General features: G+C 38.4%; 1 long non-coding RNA gene across 1 annotated transcript in view; it reads right to left on the bottom strand.

The window, feature by feature from the left end:
- LOC132075217 (uncharacterized) overlaps window positions 1-20,598 on the bottom strand; it is an 81,609-nt gene that overhangs the window by 37,829 nt on the left and 23,182 nt on the right. The gene's annotated exons all lie outside the window — the stretch shown is intronic.

Genomic DNA, 20,598 nt, shown 5'->3' with positions numbered 1-20,598 from the left:
CCCAGAACAATAAGACATTAATCCAGGCTGATGCTTTGTGTGCTCAGGCTATGCAAATCAATAATTTGATAATAATATTTATAAGCATATAGTTGGGTCTGTGATTAGTTTTAGAATCATCAACTAGCTCTGAGGATCTCACTCGGTGATAGCAAATAGTTAGAGCAGTAAATAGGTTTTTTATAGTTTTTTCAGAGCATGTTGATTTTGGTTACAGGGAAGGTTAAACCTGACCTTTATTGGCTTCTCTCCTGCAGAGAAGTAGGCAGTTTTACAGCTATTTCTCTTTTTCAGACACATCCACGCCATGAACTTGCAGGACAGAGGACGTAATTTGTGTAATTTAATTTTTAATTGTGACTGGGAAGAATTTTCCGGTTTCTCTAAACAGAACCAGCCAAGTGATTACTTGGCTACTTCCTGACTTCTCATTTGTTCTTATTATTTTCAAAGGCCTTTTTTAATTGATTATGTTTTGGAGAAGAAATAGCAGAATTTTAACAAATGTCCCTGCCAGTCTTAAATCTAATTGCAGTATCATTTCATCATTTAGTAAGTCTTGGCAAAAATACTCCACACATTAGAGCACACAGAAGAATCTTGTAAACAACTAGCCTGCCAGGCATCAGCTCTAATTCTTTTTCGCTTGATTCACATTGTCTAATTTCATTATCAGTCAGAAGATATCCATTTCTAAACCAGTCCACCATATTAATGTTCTTTTTCTCTGAAGCAGATGTAGTATTTTACCATCTCTGATCTGTTCACATATTTGTTATAAAAAGAAAAACGCACAATTGTTTACTAAACACTTAAGGAGAAAATAAATTATATATTGCCTGTTGGCATTGTTTTTTAAGCTATTTAAAGCTATTTAACTGCCACTGTAAAACAAGGTAATGGGCACAATCACTTGGAAACTTTGAATAAACTTCTACATTTCAAAGCACCTTTTGCTACTGGACACTGACCACCATGAAGCCAACTGTCCCACACACCTTTAGCTAACGGAGCAGAGTAACAGCTTCATTACATGACCAAATATTTATAAAGTCCTAAATTTTGCCATAACTGCCTGAACTCATTTTGTACCACCTAAGGTGCAAACAAACCTAAGCCTTCTTAAAATCTCTACTTCAGGCCAGTGAAACCTCTTCAAAGATGCAGTGACTACTCTTGCTCTGAGGAGGGAGGACGAGGTCTGAGATCATTTTAAACATGAGGCTGACACAGGACAGGCAACAAACGTGTGGGAGTGGGAGGGGAATCCTGTGCAGCAGCAGGAATCCCACCAAGGGCTGGAGCAGCTCAGCCAAATGCCCATTCTCACCTTCACTCATCAGAATGGAGGAAAGGAAAAATGCACTCAGTCCAGCTGCACTTTTGGAAGACAAGTGCAAAGAGGAGATCTTAGAGATAAATGGAGACAGAGGTTCACTGTAGAAGTGATTTAATGAGAATTATTTCCCAGAGCCCAATTGAAGACAAATAAAAGAATCTACATCATACAGTCAACCGTGAAGGTTTCAGGACTGCTATTGCAATTTAAGGCCACAGAACAAGAGTAGAAGGAAGGATTTCCCTGGTTAAAATCTATGAGGGAGTTAGAAGGGAGATCAGCTTTTAGGTCTCCCAAATTCTGCTTCTCCTGCATGTTTGAAGAATTCCTGCTTCTCCATTGCAATGCCTGCTACTTTCTCATTCAGCTTTGCAGCTCAGTGAAATAAATGTTCACAGACTACAAACATGTGCAATTTCTCTGAAACACCTTGTTCTGCCAACTGCCTTGATTTGCTTCTGTGAGGTCCATGCCTGGACACAGGAAACCCTCTATTCTGTCTCTTAAATGTCCACTCACAATCCCAGGTTCTGCCCCATAAGCACCATGTCCCAGCCTGACACCCCTCTAGAGGCTGCAAAATACTCCATATTTGGACAATTTGTCGGGTTTCTCTCACCTGATGGTCTCAAGGTAATTCTTTTCAAAGGTCTATTTTTGAGTTTGCTGCTCTTCCCCTCCTTTTTGCCTCCTCCCATGAGAATTCAAGGGGATTCATTGATTTAGAAAAGTGTTAAATGCCATTAATATGGTTATTATTTCTAGAGTGACTCTGATGACAGCACAGATAAGTGTTGCAGGAATAAATAGGAGGCAATTGTTTTAGAGACATAAAAAGTACCAAAATGGCTCAGAAGCCCCACTTCCAGCCCTGCCTTCAGAATATTTACTACATGCTTCCACATTAAAGATAAAGCAGAAGGCATGCCAGAAAAAGTCACTTGTCAGTGGTCAAAAGCGTTACAGAAAGTAAAGATACTTCATGACACAACCCAGCAGAAACTCCAGCCTGCCTTCATGTGGCCATAATCCTGTGGAAGGGAAGTTTCACACAACACATACACAGCAAGTTACTGAGGCACAGTATTTAAAGTATTTTGATTTTAAGCCACCTTTATTTTTGAGCCAAATCAAAGCAAGTCAGAAAACGAATAAGAGGCTAAGCTGGTAAATGGACTGAAGAATATTCCTGAAGCCTATAGAGACTCCCTAGATTTTAGTTTTGTGTCTGTTACAGATACAAAGGGTGGATATATTTCATTTCATCTTTTTCAGAAGTAAAATTCAGGTAGATACAGAGCAGTCTCCACTTCCTTAGCCGTATCAAAGGCATCCCCAGAAAAGGTTTTTTAGCTTTTTGTACTTTCCCTTTCAACAAAGCGGAAACATTAGAGCCTTCAGTTGGATCCCATCTTTCTGACAATTTATGCTGTGCTGAGGACAAAGCAGAAGAGCCCCTTGAGCAACTGAATTTTTGCATACATGCTTTAGAACCTGTAAATCTTGCTTTCAGTCAGATCCTTCTTAAACCATAAGTGCAGACAAAACTTTAGAACTTGTATTACCATCACTCAAGGACACAGTGTGATAGCAAACATCATAGCTGTAGCTGTGAAGGACCTTTACAACACAGGAAAGCCAGAAAATGAATTTATTCTTCCTGCAAGAAGCAGCACAACACTTCCACTGTCTGCAGACAAGCAGTTCTGGAAATTGGAGGTCAAACAATGTTCCCAAACATTTGTATCCTGCCTACATGACATTTATGTCATGCACCGAACAAGTTTCTCCTAGTAGTCATAAGGGCTCTTCATTATGGGATTACGAGTGCATGGCAGACTGGTCTTGGGCTGTGGCAGGGCACCAGCAATGCTTGTTTTCATCAAATATCTAACTTAATATTTTGAGACCACTGTGCCTCCTTCTTAATTCAAAATTTATTGGTAGAACATGAAGTGTGAGAGAAAAAGTGTGTATAGAAAGCTGTAACTACATAAAAAAAAAAAACAAACAAACAAACAAACAAAAAAAAACCTCACAGGGATGGCTTCCTTTGGAAAAAAGGAATGGCAGTGTGGCTGCCACCCATGTCCTGCTCAGTGACTTTCTGAACCTCCCAGCTTTACATCTTCAAAAGGTGTGACACACACACACCTTGGCATCTTTCTGAGGATTGGAGTTTAACACCTTGGTTTCAGCAGAATTTCTGTCAGCCCCAGCAAACCAGGGAGAGCCTTGTCAGCTGCAAAGGACAGCTCTTTGGAGGAAGAGGAGCTGCCTGCTCTTCTAAATGACTCATTGAAAGCAATTATCACAAGAAGGCCAACCCAAGCAGGAGTCTTCTCAAATTTCCTTTGAACATCTCTCTCAAGCAGCTACACTCCATGCTGTCCAGTGCTAAAAGAACCCCACCAAATTATACAAACAGAATTACTTTTTGTTTGACTGCCTTTTAAGAAGAAGGTCTTGTACCATGTGACACTTGCAGCCACTTCAAGGTGTTTTATACTCCCAGATAAACAGATTTTTATGCACATATGAAGTGTGAACCCTTCATTGATACGGGAGCGTGGTCCAGTCCAAGGTGAAAATGCCCCCCAAAATTGTGAGTTTTCACCACTGGAGTCAGACTGAGATCCCAATTCAGCAAGACATTTGGAAAGTCCAGAAACTCCATTCTGTCACTGTTCAGCAAATACTTACAGAGTGCCCAAACTGCAAATGTGTCCTGTTCAGGTGCCAAAAATGCTAGCTTCCCCACATTATCACCTAAGATGCTGTTCAGGTTCACTGGGAAACCAAAATAGTTGCAATGAACAGCTAAAAAGCAATTTTTCTTCTCATTAGCTTCCTTTCCCCCCCTTTCTCCTTATGTTTCTTTGTTTCTTTCTCCTTCATGCTGTAGCAAACTTTGGCAGTGCTGCAGAATGCTGATGAGACACATGCTTACTGTGTGAAATCCCAACAGCTATTTTTGGCCAATACCTGGCATGAACTGCCTCCTCTCTGAGGACTAAGGGAGTTTGCTTATCAGGCTCTCTTGAAAAGTGTAATGCTTCCTTATGACTTGCCAAAAGGGCTTGCAAGTTTTACAAAACCAACATCACACTATTGACAAACTCCAGCAGCCCTTTGAGCTTTGCAAACATAGGGTGACTTTTCTTTTGCGAGCACAAAAACCATAACAAAGCACATTTTTATTCCCTCCCTAAAAACAAGACCTACACTGTATATGAAAAATTTTTGCTCATTTACTCTGTCACCATTTTCTTCTCTGTTGGTCAACTGTAGCCTTATCACAAAAGACAGTGATACAGCCTTCCCAATGTAGTATTTTCCAAGATGTCTCAGTGCTGACTTGTCACAGTTCTCAGTCTGCATTGAGGAATGCCTGTCACTGATGGCCTCCTGTCCCCTGTGAGAAGATATCCATCAACACCCAACCTGAAGATCTGACATGCATTTCTTAGAATCATACAGGGTGGAAAAAACCCTTAAGATCATGAAGTTCATGCATAAAAGCATGACAACCTCTTCTGGCAAAGAACTAATTCCATGACATTTCAGGCCTCCTTATGTGTGAAGGTTTACAAACCATAATTTCAAACGCGCTCCTGCTCCTTCTGAGCACAAAGGCTCAAAGATTTTTCTTTTTAATTCCATCATTCATGCAAATAGATGATTCAGGAAGTGTTTGACTTAAGCAGTGACTGCATTTTTATGCTTCCCAATCCCCAACTCACGTTCAAAAGAGGAAAGAAATGGAACCACTGGCAAATAAGAAGTGTTAAAGGTATTGTTTGCCACAAAGTTGAAGGCTGGAGTGTGGAAACACTGGCAGCTCCTATCTAACCTTTTGTAGTCCCTAAACCACCCATTCTAAATAAAACTTCAGAAAGAAAAAAGAAATTGAGGAACAATTCAAAGGTGGTTTCTAGAGACGGAGAAAGAAGTCAGATTCCATTCACTCATCTAAAAAATGGCTTGTATCTGTTTCCTCCTGGCCTTGAAAAGCTTCTTGATATCCCATTCACTTTGACATCTGAACCAAGTCCCCCAGAACACACCCACCACGGGAAGAGGTTTCACTGCTGCAAGCTCAGATCAGGATGGATCAAAATAGTTTCTCTGTTTTGCTTTGTTAACATGATAAAACACAGTGTTTTAACAGAGGGAACAGTCAGCAGGAGGATGTGCTTCATCCTCCAGCCACCTCACTTCATGAAGTTTAGTCAGCAGCTGTATTAGAGCCATTTTAATTAAGTAGGTCACTAAAGGATCTTCCTTTTACCTTGAAAAAGATGTGGTCAGGACTTTACCTGAGCTGTAAGGTTTGAATTTCATTAGGACTTTAAAGTGGGTTGTATTTTTTTTTCCATCCAAATACAACTAGCACCCATTTTTCAGCACATCAATACAGTTATTTGCATAAAGCATTGATTAGAAGTCATTACAGTTATAAAACGTTAATTACACCAATTAATTCCCAATCTGTTTGTACCTTAAGCTTTTTTGCACTCAGCACAGAAGGTTAAAGCAAGAGTGAATCACTCTTAGCCTTTCTCTGGGGACATCTTTTTATACATGCTGTAATTACCATTTTTTTTCTGTAGGAACAGCCTTTTTCTCCTGATTGATTCATAATTCTCCATACTATTTCAAAATCTTAGTTACTCATCATGAAATAGGTTCCTTGCAGTCATCATCACTAGTCTGTGGGTTTGTAAATAACAGCAGGAAAATGTTCTGGGGTGCCCCATCTACCAGACAAAGGACATGATTTCTGTGGGACTGGTACAAACTCAGAATGCTGAGCAGCTCTGAAAATGTTCAGAGATCTGGACAATGCTCAGATCTTAGAGTTATTGATCTGATTCCATTCCCCACCTCTCCTTCTGTAGAAAATTTTATGTAATCAATTTGTGGAGACACCTTGCTTCCTGCAACATCATTTGTCCTGCTCCCAAGGATGGCTGTATCAAGTTCACTCTGAATACTTCAACCCAGTCCCATCACATCATTTTTGAGGGTGTAGAGAAAGCCTCTTACTGTCCAAGAAAGACAAAGCAACTGCCATCTCTGTATTTTCACCTGCTCCTTCTCATCTCCATCTAACAAACCAAGCAATTTGGTTTCCCCCTTAACCTATGAAAAACCTCTAAATACAAAACAAACAAAAAAACCCAAAACAACAAAGGCAAAAGAAATCCATTTCTCTACTGACTGGCACACCTACTTCACTTAAACTGCCTTTGGCTTGAGACCTTTAAAAGGAAATACAGTCTAGGTTGTTTGCATATAACTCAGCCATTGCTCTCAGTTTGACCATATTGATGAGGATAAGTGGGAAGTGAATTCTGCATTTTCTTTGCACCATTAGGTACAACAATGTTTGCATTAATGTAATAATGTCAGATCCACAAAGTATGTGCAATGGAGGAAATTATATATATATACAGACAAACCTATTCAAAGCCTAAAAAATAATTACTTTGCACTATACAACCATATCCAGGAGCAGCCTGCAAAGAATGTGCATTCACCAGAGACAGATTTTAAGTTACAATAGTACTTCTTATGACATGAAAGTTGGTGCCATGTGAGCACAGACAATGAATCCACTTTCCCATCCTTTTGCTTAAGCTGCCAGTAAAGAATTATTACATTTTTACAAAAGATTTATTGGATCGAAACACCTGGCGTGCAGTATGTAAAGCAGTGTGATAAAGCTCTGTTTTAACTGAAGATATGGTCTCCAATTAAAACAATGAGCTGACTGCTGAATCATTCAGTCCTGCAGTGCACAGTTTCAAACAGAGATTATGTCCAGGCTTTCAAAAACTTGGCCACTACCAGAACAGAAAATCATTTCAGTGTAATATGATAGCCACCTCTAAGTCCTGTTATTAAATGCACCCAGAGCTCAACTCATGGAGGGTAACATTTCTGTATTAAGATTGCAGAACTCAGAATAAAAAACTTTAGAGTTTTGCTGAGCAATCTATTTCTCCACCAAAAACAAAGTTATTTTTCATCTCTGTGCAGCATATCCACCATTTTAGCAAGACTCATTGCTGATCCCTCAAGCCTTTTTCACATTTAGCCCAGACATTTGGTGCCTGTACAGGTAATTCTCTTCTTTTAGCCAGCATAAGAAACTACAAAGTTTAGGAAAAACCACTGAAATGAAAGGCAGCCACTGAAGATTTCCAAGACACACAGATAATTTACCTAAACTCAGATTGAGCACCTCTGATTTCCCACTTATTGGTCAATTAGAGAAAATGCCAACATTAGAGATATTTCTGGAGCTTCATATAACCTTCCGAGATAATCAGAACATTGCAAAATTAACTCTACTGAGGAATTGTTTAGAATCTGTGCTTGTGTAACCCAAAGAAATCATAGGTCAAATACCTTACAAAGTTATGTAATAACAGAAAACATGAAAAAGTTCATGCAACAAAGAAAGATTTAGAATACAGACAAGTCATCAGTAGAAAACCATCCTGTCTATATGGCTGATACAACAGGAAAAAACAGTTTCTATGGGTTTCAAGTTCAAAGAGCTTTTTGGGGTTGTTTTTAAACCCAGAAAGAGATTAACAATGTCTTTGGTATAAAATCACTGGGTCCTGTCCTAAGCTTTGGAAAGCTGGCTCCACAGTGAGCTAACCAGCATTTCCAAGTAAAATAATCTACTGTAAGCTGTGCATGGTAAAGGCCAGTAAAAAACAGGGCAGGCAAACTGCATAATGCTGGAACTCAGAACTTCCCGACTATTGTAGCTTTTGTAGTAGACTACAGAATTTTAATAGCTAGAAAAGTAGAGGTATGATTTTAGGTTTTGTTAGTTTGGGGTTTTTCTAAGGTAAAAATCTCTTTGGAGACCTGTGTTAATAATTACAGATATAGAGCAATGGTCTTTGATATTAAAAGATATGTTAAAAAACACCACACCCACCTTTCCCTCCCTCCTTTTGGAAGGGATTTTGTGGTTCACAGAAACCATCTGGCTACAAGTAATTGAGTGCATAATCCTTTACACTTGCATCCATGCCCTTCCAGCATCATCTCTTTAGAGATGAAAGTCTGGGGATCTGGCTCCAGGCCCAGTCAAAAGGGAAAAAGCAAGTGAACAGAGCTGACAAGCACACAGCCTAAGCCTGAGGCTGCATTAACCACTCTGTATCTTCTTTTTTATGCTCTCAAAGACCAATGGCAACAGCTGATGAGAATCTCAGAGCCACAGCTCCAATGGCACTGGGAAGAACAGTGAGAACTCAGGCTTAAAAGACCTCTCTGGCCTCCCACACATCCCCAGGGGCAGAAAGGTTTGGGCAGGAATCAAACCCGTTCACTGAAGAGTTTTGTCGTGTTTCACTCCCTTGATTCCGTGGGAAGAGATTATCTGCATGAGGAGCACCCAAAACACCAGACTGTAAATATCTTCTCATCACTGGGAATCATCACCATCCATCAGAGGATTATCAGAGACTGGTTTATGAATGAGTTAGGCTGCAGACCTAATATTTATGAGTTAGGGCAGACATGGATATTTCATACAGGTCAGACAAAAAGAGCATACGATTTTCTGTCATGATCATTTATGAGGTCCTGACCTTAATGCAACCTCTCTTCACAGTGCCTGTGACTTGTTTTCTTTGGTAATTCCTGTGAATTAGCTTTTTTGCTTAGCTGTCTAAAGTAATTTTATCACATCTAAAAGCCTTTACATGAAGCAACAGAACAGCTTTGCTTCTTACCTTTAAAAATATCTCCTTTTTTCCTGCGTATTGATACAATTTCATAGTCAGGACAATTTTACATAAACTATTTTCCACTCCACTGAATGTTATGTCGCTCTACATGAATATATTTCTTGGATGATGCTAAGGCAAAATATTGCTGTAAGTGCTGTATTTTCATAAATGCTATTCTTTGACTTTTTAATAGACTCATTCCATGCATGCTATCAATACCAAGTCTTACTGATGGATCTATATTAAGCTGCCAGCATAATTTCCTCTGTTGTCCCCAGAGCCTCCACATACAAGTCAAAGGGAAAAAAGATCACTGGCTCTTCTGTATTTCAAGGCAACAAAATGATGAAGACAGAGAGGAGAAGGATTTGAAAAACTCCAGTCAGTAACACAGAAAGGGAACTTGAGACTTAAAAGTGCTAAGTGGAAAACTGGGACTTTTATTTTACACTCCATTAAAAAAAAAAGAAAATAAAAACAGCTACTGAAGTAAAAACAATACAGAATGGCCAAATCCAGAGCCACCTGTAGATATGGGTAAGTTAAAAATAAATTAAAGCCAGATCCAGCTGTAAATTTCCAATGACATAATATATGAGAAAACCCTATGACTGTAATGCTAATAATGCAGGAGATGAAAGACAGCATGGTTTTACCAAACTTAGGCTATTTTTAAGTGTCATTTGGCTCACATTGGGTGACACGTTTTGTTCTATTCTGCATTAGTTTAAATTTTGAGTAATTGACTCCAGGGTTATATTTCTCTAAAGGAAACTAAAGATCAGTACTGCCTAGGCTTGTGTCTGGAAAAGGCCCAAGAATGCTAGCAATAGTACTCTTGTTTTATTCTAGCTTTTCAGAATGTTGGGAGCAATTAAACAAAATGCTATAAATCCAGATGCAGTGACTTCAACTCTTCATTCACATCTACCTAAACCAAATTTTTCATTGGCTTTTTAGAATTTATGATTACAAATATGTTCTCTTTGACTTCGTTCATTTTGTAACTGCCTAGTTATATACTTATGAGCACACCCTCTATGCCTTATCAGTCCCCTTGGCCTTTTTGGAGGTTCTGAAACATCATACCAAGATCTCCCTGTTTCTAGAAAGGCATTCATTAATACAGAGGCTGAACTCCTGAGATGCAAGTTTTGTCACTTTCTGAAAATAACAAACCCATAAAACTGTATTTTCAAGTTTTGCTATATTTTTTTTCTGAGCCACTGCCAAATATGAAACAGCAAATAACACACACTGCCTTTAATCATGTAGCTTAGATTATATAATAAAATAACACAAACTGAAAGTAATTTCATAGACAGTTCTGTCCAGCTTTCTATTTACTCATTAAAATTGTCCCATTTTAAAAGCAGCCCCACAGTGCTGTAAATGCAACCTCATATCAGGAATAAAGACCTTGGAAAAAGAGTCTGGTCATTTCCTGCTCTATTTTCTTTGAAAGATTATCCCTTCCAGCATAACTCAGGACAAGAAGGGTGTAAGGTAATTCTGCAACAAGACTTCATATTCAGAGACAACAAAGGCAATAGACTTGCATTCTTTATTTGAGTTACTATTAAAGTCAAATCTCACAAAAGGCAGGAGATAAGTATCAAGGAGCTCAGATCTCCAACTGCTTTTAGTGCAGGCTACTCAGTGTTTTACACAGTCCAGCTGAGCACATGGCCCTCTGTGGGGCTGGGACACTGTCACACACAGGCAGGAAACGAGATGAAGTTGCCACAAAGCAGTCCAAATGCATTTGATCACGCAAATCCATGAACCTGCAGTCTTCTGCAGTTTATTTTTGCAGTCCATCACTGCAGAAAACACCTGATCTTTTGAGAAAGTCTTTAGGCTCTCTCTTTAAGGACTTAATGCAGGAGGTACAGGAGACAAGTTCCAGTAACAACAGCAGTATGAGACATTCCATAAGAGCCAATAAGAATCTTATTAAAGCCTCTCATTCATATGAAGTTTGGGACACAATTTATCATCCTAATTTTGCATTTTGAAGCAAAGGCTCCCCCCTCAAAAACCAAGGAAGGGAAATACATTGACAAGAAGCATCTGCTTCAGTCTTGGAAGACAAACCAGGAAATGCTTGGGGCTGCACACAGCTAAAATCAATTTGCATAACATGACCTACAATGTTGTGTTATTTATTCCTTAAACAACCTCTGCTTCCTTCACTTGTAGCAGAAATGGCAGCTCAGGGGTGTTTGCTGGTGGGATGTTGTTTGAAAGTTCCCTGGTGGTGTTTTGAGGCACTGCTGGGCCACCAAATTGGCCTGAAATGGAGCAGAAGGGGAGTCATTTACAGTAACTATGCATGTTAACTAGGCAGTCACTGGCACACAGGCAATGTATCATCACCTTGGCTTCATGCACAGAAAACTTTCAGCTTTTAAAGCTTAAGGTCTTCATCACCATACTATTTAGAGCTGAAATCTTTACCCCCCAAAACCTTTACCCCCCAAAACTCTTTCCCCTACTCCTCCTGGAGCTGCAGAGAATCTGAAGAGGCTTCTTCCCAGTGAGCACATTATGTCACCATTAAAGCAATTTATCTGGGAACAGTGTGTAGATGTGCAGACTGTAGGGCACAAGTCGTGACTAGACCTTCAGTGTCATTGTCATATCCAGCCAAGTATGGATCCTAAACAATGCTGCTGCCAAGAATCTGGTCCTAAAATGTTTGAAAGCAGCAAACAGCAAGATGGAATCAAAGTTTTATTTCCCTTAGTTTGGCATTAAGGTAATTAGTATTGGAATACAGGCTTTAGTTTTAATATCCACAATAGTCCAGAAGTCCTATTAATAAATTTGAAAGGAGAAGAGCCTCAAGAACAAGGAAAATTTGGAAGATACTACATGATCCCTGAAGTACAGCTGAATCTGCATCTGAACAAGAGGTTAAGATGTAAACTGTGATTGCAGTCTGCACATAAATGAGTAACAGATTTGGATAAGAAAAGCCTTCAAGGCCAAAAGAGAAGTCCCAGTGTCAGGACACCAAAATTAAACAAAAGTATACAAATACTAGAAATAACCTTATTTGAGAAAATATTTGTTAATAATATTGCTAATGGTAAGCATCTGTGAGGGGTTTTTTTCACCATTTTAAGCATTTCTTCTAATAGTTTACCTGCACAGTAGGATTCTAGATTAGTTCCAAACCAAGTCTTACACACAAACCTCTTTGAATCTTTCTCTTTCCCTACTCATGTAACGCCTGCCTGCATCCATTTGCCTTAGGTTCTGCAGCCATACAGCACACTCCGACGTTGTCAAGGCTTTTTTTTTTCCTTCTCTAGACAGGACTGCTGAAAAAAATGCTGTAGCACGTGTTTCCAGCCTTGGTTTATCAGTCCAAAACATTTTCATCCTGATTGTTTTTAACACATTTAACACATCTATATAGAGGTAAACACATTTACTTTGAATTCTATTTTGCATTGAGTAGTCTCCTCACTGACACTCTTTCCTCTTTCTCCCTCACTTCACTATTTTATAGTTCTCCAACAATCAAGTTCTTAAGCAAAACTGAGATTTTTTTTTTCAAGTAATTGTTGGCATGTATTTTAACTTACTACTATACCAAAATATAAAACAGAAATGGAATCTTACTGCAGAATAAGATACAGCTTGATTTTCAAATATTGGCTTTCATTTTTTTGCACATGCTAGCACAAGTCTATCACATACAGATGGCTAAATATATGACTGTACCTCAGTATTATGGTGGCATATTAGAGGCTAGGCTGAAATTGTACTCCTAAAGGTCTAACCCAAGCCTCAAGGAACCCATGATATTTTATAATTACTACATTTATTTCAGCATGAAAAACAATATGTAATACTATCAGAATTCATGCTTCTCAAGCCTTACAAGGTGAGTACTCAATCAGAGAAAGTCAGCAGATTATATACATAGATATATGCCTGAATGTTTTCTCCTTCACACACAGGACACACACAACTTCAGAGATGCAAACTTCATTTGTCTTTTCATCCAGTTTGTTTCCTGGTAATTTTATTTGCTCCCTCTTAATTTTTGCACTGGGAGAGAGAGAGAAATGGGAAAGACTCATTAAAAAGATCTTTATAATCCAATCATTGTTATTAGGTTCTGTCACTCTCTCCCCTTTTAATTATTAACAAAAAGAACAGAGTCAAACTATGCATCTTGTAAATGAGTAAGCACAAAATATCTCCAAGCCTTTCCTAGGCATGAGAAACTGCTGCATGAAAAGACAACCTATGGGGGGCAAAAGGTTGCTCCTAGGGTCCAGGTTTGGTTCCTGGCATTTTTAAAATCAAAAAATACATCTTAAATATTATGGATACATTCAAATAACTCCCCTTGTCACATCTGCCCTAAGCAGTATTACCTACAGTATTTGTCTGCTTTGTGAGGATGTCTGGAATGTAAGTAATTGTAGAGCAAGCTGGAAACATGACCTCCATCAATCTACAGTACATGCAAATGCTTAATTTAATTTTTCCATCAACTTCCAAATGAATGAGGTTCATTGCATTGAAAAATAAAAACAGTTTGGCCTTTGACTTTGCTGGAGATTACTCTTTCCACATTAATGTCTTCAACAATGGAGTTTCAGGCTTTGCAGGAATTAGATGAAAAATGTTCGGATGACACCCGTTTGATCTCTACACTTTTCCACTCACGCTTGAGGCCAATGGTGCAGAGATGCATTTAAAGTAAGCACACATTCCAACATCAGCACAGCATACCTCAAGGAGAAGCGAAGGCATTGGTGGCAAAAACTTATTGACATGCATTGTCAAACAAAAAGAGACTGTACACAAAGATCAGAACCTTGCTCGCGGTGTGCACAGCCTACAAAATACATCGGGAGCCTCGTCTCCTGTGCTAACAAGTTTTTCATATTTAGTGTTCCTGAGAAGAACCATTTAATTAAGCACAGAGATTGAGAGAGGCTGCTCACTGCAATCTGAATTTCATTCTGTTTTGCATCCTTTGTCAATGAACATAAATTGCAGAGCTATTAAAGATAGAACTCAGTCAAAGTTTCACACTGCTTAAGTAAAGCAAAAGGGAATTTAGCTACACATATATTGGCATTGCAATCAGCCAGAATGTATGACTGCAGTGTACAGTCATATGTGCCAGGCTTAATCAAACTAATTTAATCAACACAAGGGAAGACACAGTAGAGCAGGCTGAATGCAGGCTGAGGGTGAGCAGTGAGCCCACAGAGCTCATCCTTACCTCCCCAATGGTGCTTGTCAGAGATGGCTGCAACACCTCATCCCTAGGGAGGTTCTGTGCCCTACACAGAGTGGGGAGGGAGCAGGCAGCAGCAGAGGCTAATTGATATCAGCTGGCAAGATGTGTTTGCTGGCCAGGTTGGGAAGCCCATGTCCCACACTCACCTGCTAACATATGCCTTCCATCAGAGCACACAGGAGGTGATGCAAGAATCAGGGGCTTGGCTCAGGGCTAGAGCTTCTCACACTGGGAATTTCCACACAGCCAGGTGACAGATTTCATTCCTTTGTGTTCATCAGCTTGTGCAAAGCATGTCATTACATCCAATTTTTATTCCATGCAGACAAAATGCACCACATTTACTCAACATGGGAGAAAAAAGCCCTCATGTTAAAGGGCTGATAAATTGAATGGATGCATCTCTGACAGTGCCAGCATCTGGAGGCATTACTATTTTAATATCTACTTTCATATGAAGTGTTTTATTTTAAAAATGTAATTCTTTCTCACCTCCATAAAAAAAGCAACATAGTGTAGCAAAGCACTTTTACAGCCTCACTCTTAATCATGCATTTCAGAATAGTAAATGACATTCAGGAATGAGCCTGGCCCCAGTGGTGGTCAGCAGCAGATGGGAGGGTAGCAGATCCTACCCACAATGTCACATCAGGAAGTGGGAAAGTGAATACATGTGAAAAGCTAAAAGGTAATGGCAATGGTGGAAGACTCTGAATGCTATGTGGTGAAAGGAACATTATGGGCCACAAATCTCTGGAAGTTTTTGTTCCAAATTTAAACACAAAGTTTCTTCAAGAATTTAGAGAGCATAACTTAAATCTTTCCTCTCATGGGAAGTGAACCAAATTCAAACACAAGGAAAGAATGTTATGTCAGCTTTCCCAAATGAACACATCTTGCTTGGCCTTAGGAATTTGGCAGGCAAAACCTCAGGTATAATCAATTTATGCAGCTCTGGCCTTTACTCATTACCAGACTATTATTCTCCTTCCTTGCCCACAATATCTTTGTTTTAATGTCAGAATTCCCTACAGAAAGCACCAAACTGAGGACAATGCCTATGGGCCACATTTTTCTAACCTTTCCAGGACACATTAGGCAGCTGCCCAGCAAGTTTTGACCACAGAGAACAAATATAAAAGGCATTCCACACAAAGCCTTTCCATCAAAATTATTTCTTTAAGGGCATAAGCAGAGCTAGGAATTGCCTCAGATTGCATCAAGAAACAGAGGCATTTCCCAATATTTTTAAGGAACAACAACAAAAATAATTGAGAACATTCATTTCCTTTCTTTTTAACAAACCATTATTTTATTTCCCTGCCTAGCTCCAAGTAAAAGCATCCCATTCCATATATTCTCCAGTTAAGCATAATGCTGCATACCTTCACCCAGCTTTGCAACTCAGACTTTCCTCCACTGTCTCTCACTGTCCTCAATAAAATTTAACTTTCTGATGGGGAGTTCAAACCTACCCAGCACCAAGGCAGGATAACATGGTTTTCACAAGTAACATGTTTCTACTGGGAAATGTATTATCTGAAACTCAAACAGCACCAGGACAAAAAGCAAAACTCACTTCAAGTCAATTTAATCAATTTAAGCCCCTCAAAGCAAAAGCTTTAAAATCTTTTTAACAATCCCTCTCTGCCTTTGTGGTCTGTAGTTGTTCTAGACTCTATAAAGATGCTCAAGTGAGCCCTCCTGAACTTGCTGGCTGCTTTGTTCTAATCATGCTTAGCTGGCTTGTCTCACAGTGTTGCTCTCACTGCTTCCACCAAGAACTTTTCAGATCTGTTACCAACATTATAGGTTAATAACTCATATCAGGGTGGCCAGCAAGAAACCTGAGAGGTGTTGCAATATGAAGGTGATTGATCTCTAATTTTCACTACACTGCTCCACTGGCAGTGACTCAACACTAAATACATGATAGCAACAAGGGGGGTGGAGATTAGTTACAGCTTCTTTACCAAAAATATTATTCCCTCTCTACTTCATGTAACCTCTTATTCCATTAAGATATCACAATTCCTTAATAAGGATTAGTTCATATTGTCTCAATAAACTTATTTTCAAGTTGCACCTGAATTTATGGGTGTAGAGTGATAAAAAACTAATTCATCATTCCAGCTCTTTTCTCTCTTCTGGGAATCAAAAATATTTAAAACATATTTTTGTTCCCAAGACAGATAAAACCTGCAAATTCCTCTCTTTTTATTCAAAGCATCTCTGAAACAACTTCTGAGTACATTCTGTTTTCTGCACTGAAAGTAATTGGTGTTCTCACATTAGACAGTTTTGAAATAATGTAGTTCATTAAAAAAAAAAAAAAAAAACACAGCAGAAAGGGCTGAAACAATGTTTCCCACCATTTTGCCAAAAATAGCAACCATTTTATTTGTCACTGCAAAATTCTTCAGTTAGAAATGTAAAACAGAAAGTACAGAGCCCTGAATCAAATGAAACAAGTTCTAAATAGTCTTTTTCTAATATTTAATAAGACTGGATTTGTAATATCATTTTACCAAATGCAATTCATTTCTTAATAAGGCAAACTGAAGCCTCCTACCATAAAAGCACCAGTTAATGTCAGCCCTATTTGCTATTATTGTCTTTTATCTGTACTTTTGCTTTAGCTAGGTAAACTCCAAAGGCTTCATATTGGTGTTTTTTCCTCATTTTTTCACTCCCACTAAAGTAAAAGATGACAGGTAATAATATAATGTGTGGTAGAAGGAGAAACGCTGACAGACATTGTGTTACTTTGCTTCAATTAGGCTCTAATTACTTCTTCTCTTCAATTAGAAAATCACATGAACCAATTATGCCAGATAATATGTGCTTATCCTATTCAAACTGCACAATGAGTAAGGTCTATTCACATTGATTATCTTCAATTTATGCTTTTAGCCTTTTTTTCTCTTCTGTCTGCATGGCCCATTACAGTTTTAAAGTGGAAGCTCTTAAGCAGTTCTCAGTATTATGATATCATATTCATTACAATTGTTATGTTTTGATGGAAGAAAAATTTTGATGCCTTGAATGCAGAGAGGAAAATCTCTTTGGATTGAACAGATTCCAATTTTGCTAGTTTGGATAACAATATTCCCATGGTCTTTTAAATAAATATGACACAATGTGGTCTACTGTTAATGGACAGAGCTGAGGGAAGCTTTTGGTTCTCTGGGAACAAAGATTTCAAAACCAAACACGGGGTATTGAACACAAGAATTCCAGCACAGAGGTATCAGCCCTCATTTGTGAATGATCTGAGAGTGGAAAGCAATCAGCAAAAGCAAAGGGACAACCTTAAAAACCTAGAAGCTGAGAAGAGACAACAATATTTTCCTGCTAAATTAATGGAGGAGAAACATTATGTGAATCCTTGCCAGTTATAGATCAGTTGAACAGGTATGGATGAGCAGAAAATGCTGGGAAACAACAGTGAATACTCAAGGCAACTGGCATTATTTCACTTCTCCTTTTACAAAGATTTAAAGGATCCTGCTCATACAGGGCTTAATCTATCCTTGTGCTCAGCTGGGGAATGAACTACTTTTAATGCTCCAAGGACTAAATACAGAACAGAAATTTTGCTGCCCAGCCTTCTCCAGAGATGGGCAAACACCAGGTTAAGCTTCAGCTGATTCCACATCACACCTATCTCAATCAGTGGGACTCTCCTGCTTAGAACACACAAACTCCACTCACACCAGTTTGCTTGAATAGAATTGATATGCAAAGCTTTTGATCATAGAATCATTTAGGTTGGAAAATACCTCTGAGATTAGCAAGTCTAATCAATCCCCCCATTACAAGTTTATAAAAAATTATAATTGGATATAAACTATTATTTGGTACAATTGCACCGATTCATGCTTTTCCTGACTATTTTAATGAAACCACAAAGAATGATCTGTGTATTTGACAAATATGAACATATAAGTTACAAAACTGAACTCTTTTTTACATATATTCCATAAAAAGAAAGCTGCTCAGGAATAGTAAAATCCTACTGCAGTGAAATAAAAACAAGGCAGAAACGGAAGACTTAAAGGCAAGTTATTTTGTATAATGTCATGAACATGAAATGTGTATTTATCAAAATGTAATTACCAAGAATTCTATATATTACATGATGTAATGAGTGTCATAATGGAAGTTCAAACATCACAGGGAAAATTGTTACCTGTGACAGGCAGAATTATTTTTCACTGAATTGTAACTAAAAGATGTAAAAATTGAAATATTTGTGAGAGTGCCCTACTCTAAGATTTTACTACAGAATTATATACATTTTTGGTAAGACAAGCCCATATAAACAAGAACAACAAAAAAGATTTGGCTAGCAATATTCTCAGCAATCAAAATGCTCTGGAAAGCTCAGCTTTGAAATCTTCCCTTCCTCTATCCCACATGTTTTTGAAGTCCAGATCTAGGTCCTAACTGAAGGTCTCACAAAAACCTGCTCTCTCCAGCAGCAGAAGGGAAAGCAGCCAAGTAAGATAGTTTTCACAGAAAATTTTTACAGTGGCAGAAAATAAAAAAAAGGTTAATGTCAGATGCCAAGAGACTTCCAGTCCATCTGCCAGATCAAAGACTGGAGCGGGTTTAAATGAAGACCAAAACTTTTTGGAAGCTGATGGGAGCAGAAGTATTTCAGATCAGAATCTTCTTTCCACCACCCAGAATTCAGTAACATTCACAGAGTTTCACTAAAGTTCAAGAACACTTGTCTAGCATTTTGGAGCTATAAAAGTGACAAAGAAATAGAAGTTAAATTTTAAGATGCTTTTTGCACTCAAGGCAGAAAAAAAATGGAACAGATTTGTTTCAAAGATGAGACTCATTTCTCAATGGCTCACACCTCTTCTTTTGATAGACATCCAATGTGCCAACTTGACTGGAGTGACTACAAAACCTTTAGAACCTTTTCCACAGACTAAGACTGAATCAATTTCATTGCCCCATCTCCTTTTAATGATCAGTTGATGTGAATTATCCTTAAAAGTTGGACAGGAAAATTGGTTTTGTCTGGGTTTAAACACACCGTCTGGGAGAAACATAAGGTTATTACCCGTTTTGAATATGAAGGTTGCTAGGCTGCATGAAACTGGTAAAGTTTTTTTTTCACCCACTACAAAGCAAACCACCTAAAAGTAACACCTTACACTTTCTGTCATTATTCTGGCTTCTCTCCAGAAGTAGAAATAGTGGTACCAACAGTTTTGTGAGTAGGTTGCTTTATTGCCAAGGAGAAGAAATCCTCTCAAATCCAAAGGGCTGCATTAGTGGGGAGGTCACACAAAAAGGGCTTCTATTGAGTTCATACATGCTCATGCCTTAACAGAACCAAAATTTCTGTTTATGTCTCTGCAGCAGTATTACATGCTCTCCAATGGGTAAGAAAGAGGAGGGATAAAATTAGATCCTGCCCATACTTGCAATTGTTTTGTGGCAGGTTTGCTACAGCAATAAAAATGAGGCCAGAGACATGAGGCGGCAATTCAGCAAGGAAAAAGCCACCATGCACACACACACAAAAAAAAGGGAAAGAAAATACAGGGTATAAAATGAATGTATGCAAATTCATGGTCTCTTGGGTATTTGAAACAGTTTAAAGTGAAATGCAGTTTATGAGCATGAAGCATTCTCATGGTTGGTTTAAACTACTGTAAATTGCACTGCATTTTCCCCTTATAAATTCTACTTAAAAACAATTATGACCCATAAGTAAATGCTTTTACTTGAAATATTACTCATTATGGAAAGCACTATACCTTTATCATTTGCCTCAAAGTTCCAGGAATAGATTGCAAGAAAGGCAGAACTGAAATGTTTTTCCCATGAAGGGAATTCAAGTATGTCAGGTCCCTTCCCAGATATTAAATGTATGGCATCAGAAAAACTTACATACAAATGGAAACAAACACACAGAAGCCAAAAGGGATCCAAGCAGCATAGCAGGGAAGCAGATCCAAAAGGAGCAGAAGACAAGACCCATAAGTTTATAGCCTATAGTACTTCCTAGTTTTAGGTATGAAAAAGTTTTGAAAGACTTGGGCTTTAAATTTTCAACTTAAATGAAAACTTAGTTATGCTAAGAAGTCAGCTTTCAAGTGGACTACTTGAAACTAGTTTTAGCACTAAAAGGAAAATAGGTTGATGCAATTCACTGGAGAAAAATAGGATTTTTCTCCGTAGACAAATTTTGCAGT

This window comes from Ammospiza nelsoni, chromosome 6 (genome assembly GCF_027579445.1).
Source record: "Ammospiza nelsoni isolate bAmmNel1 chromosome 6, bAmmNel1.pri, whole genome shotgun sequence".
Lineage (NCBI taxonomy): Eukaryota > Metazoa > Chordata > Aves > Passeriformes > Passerellidae > Ammospiza > Ammospiza nelsoni.
Note: the sequence above shows the minus strand (reverse complement) of the source record. Positions and strands in the feature narration are given on the sequence as shown.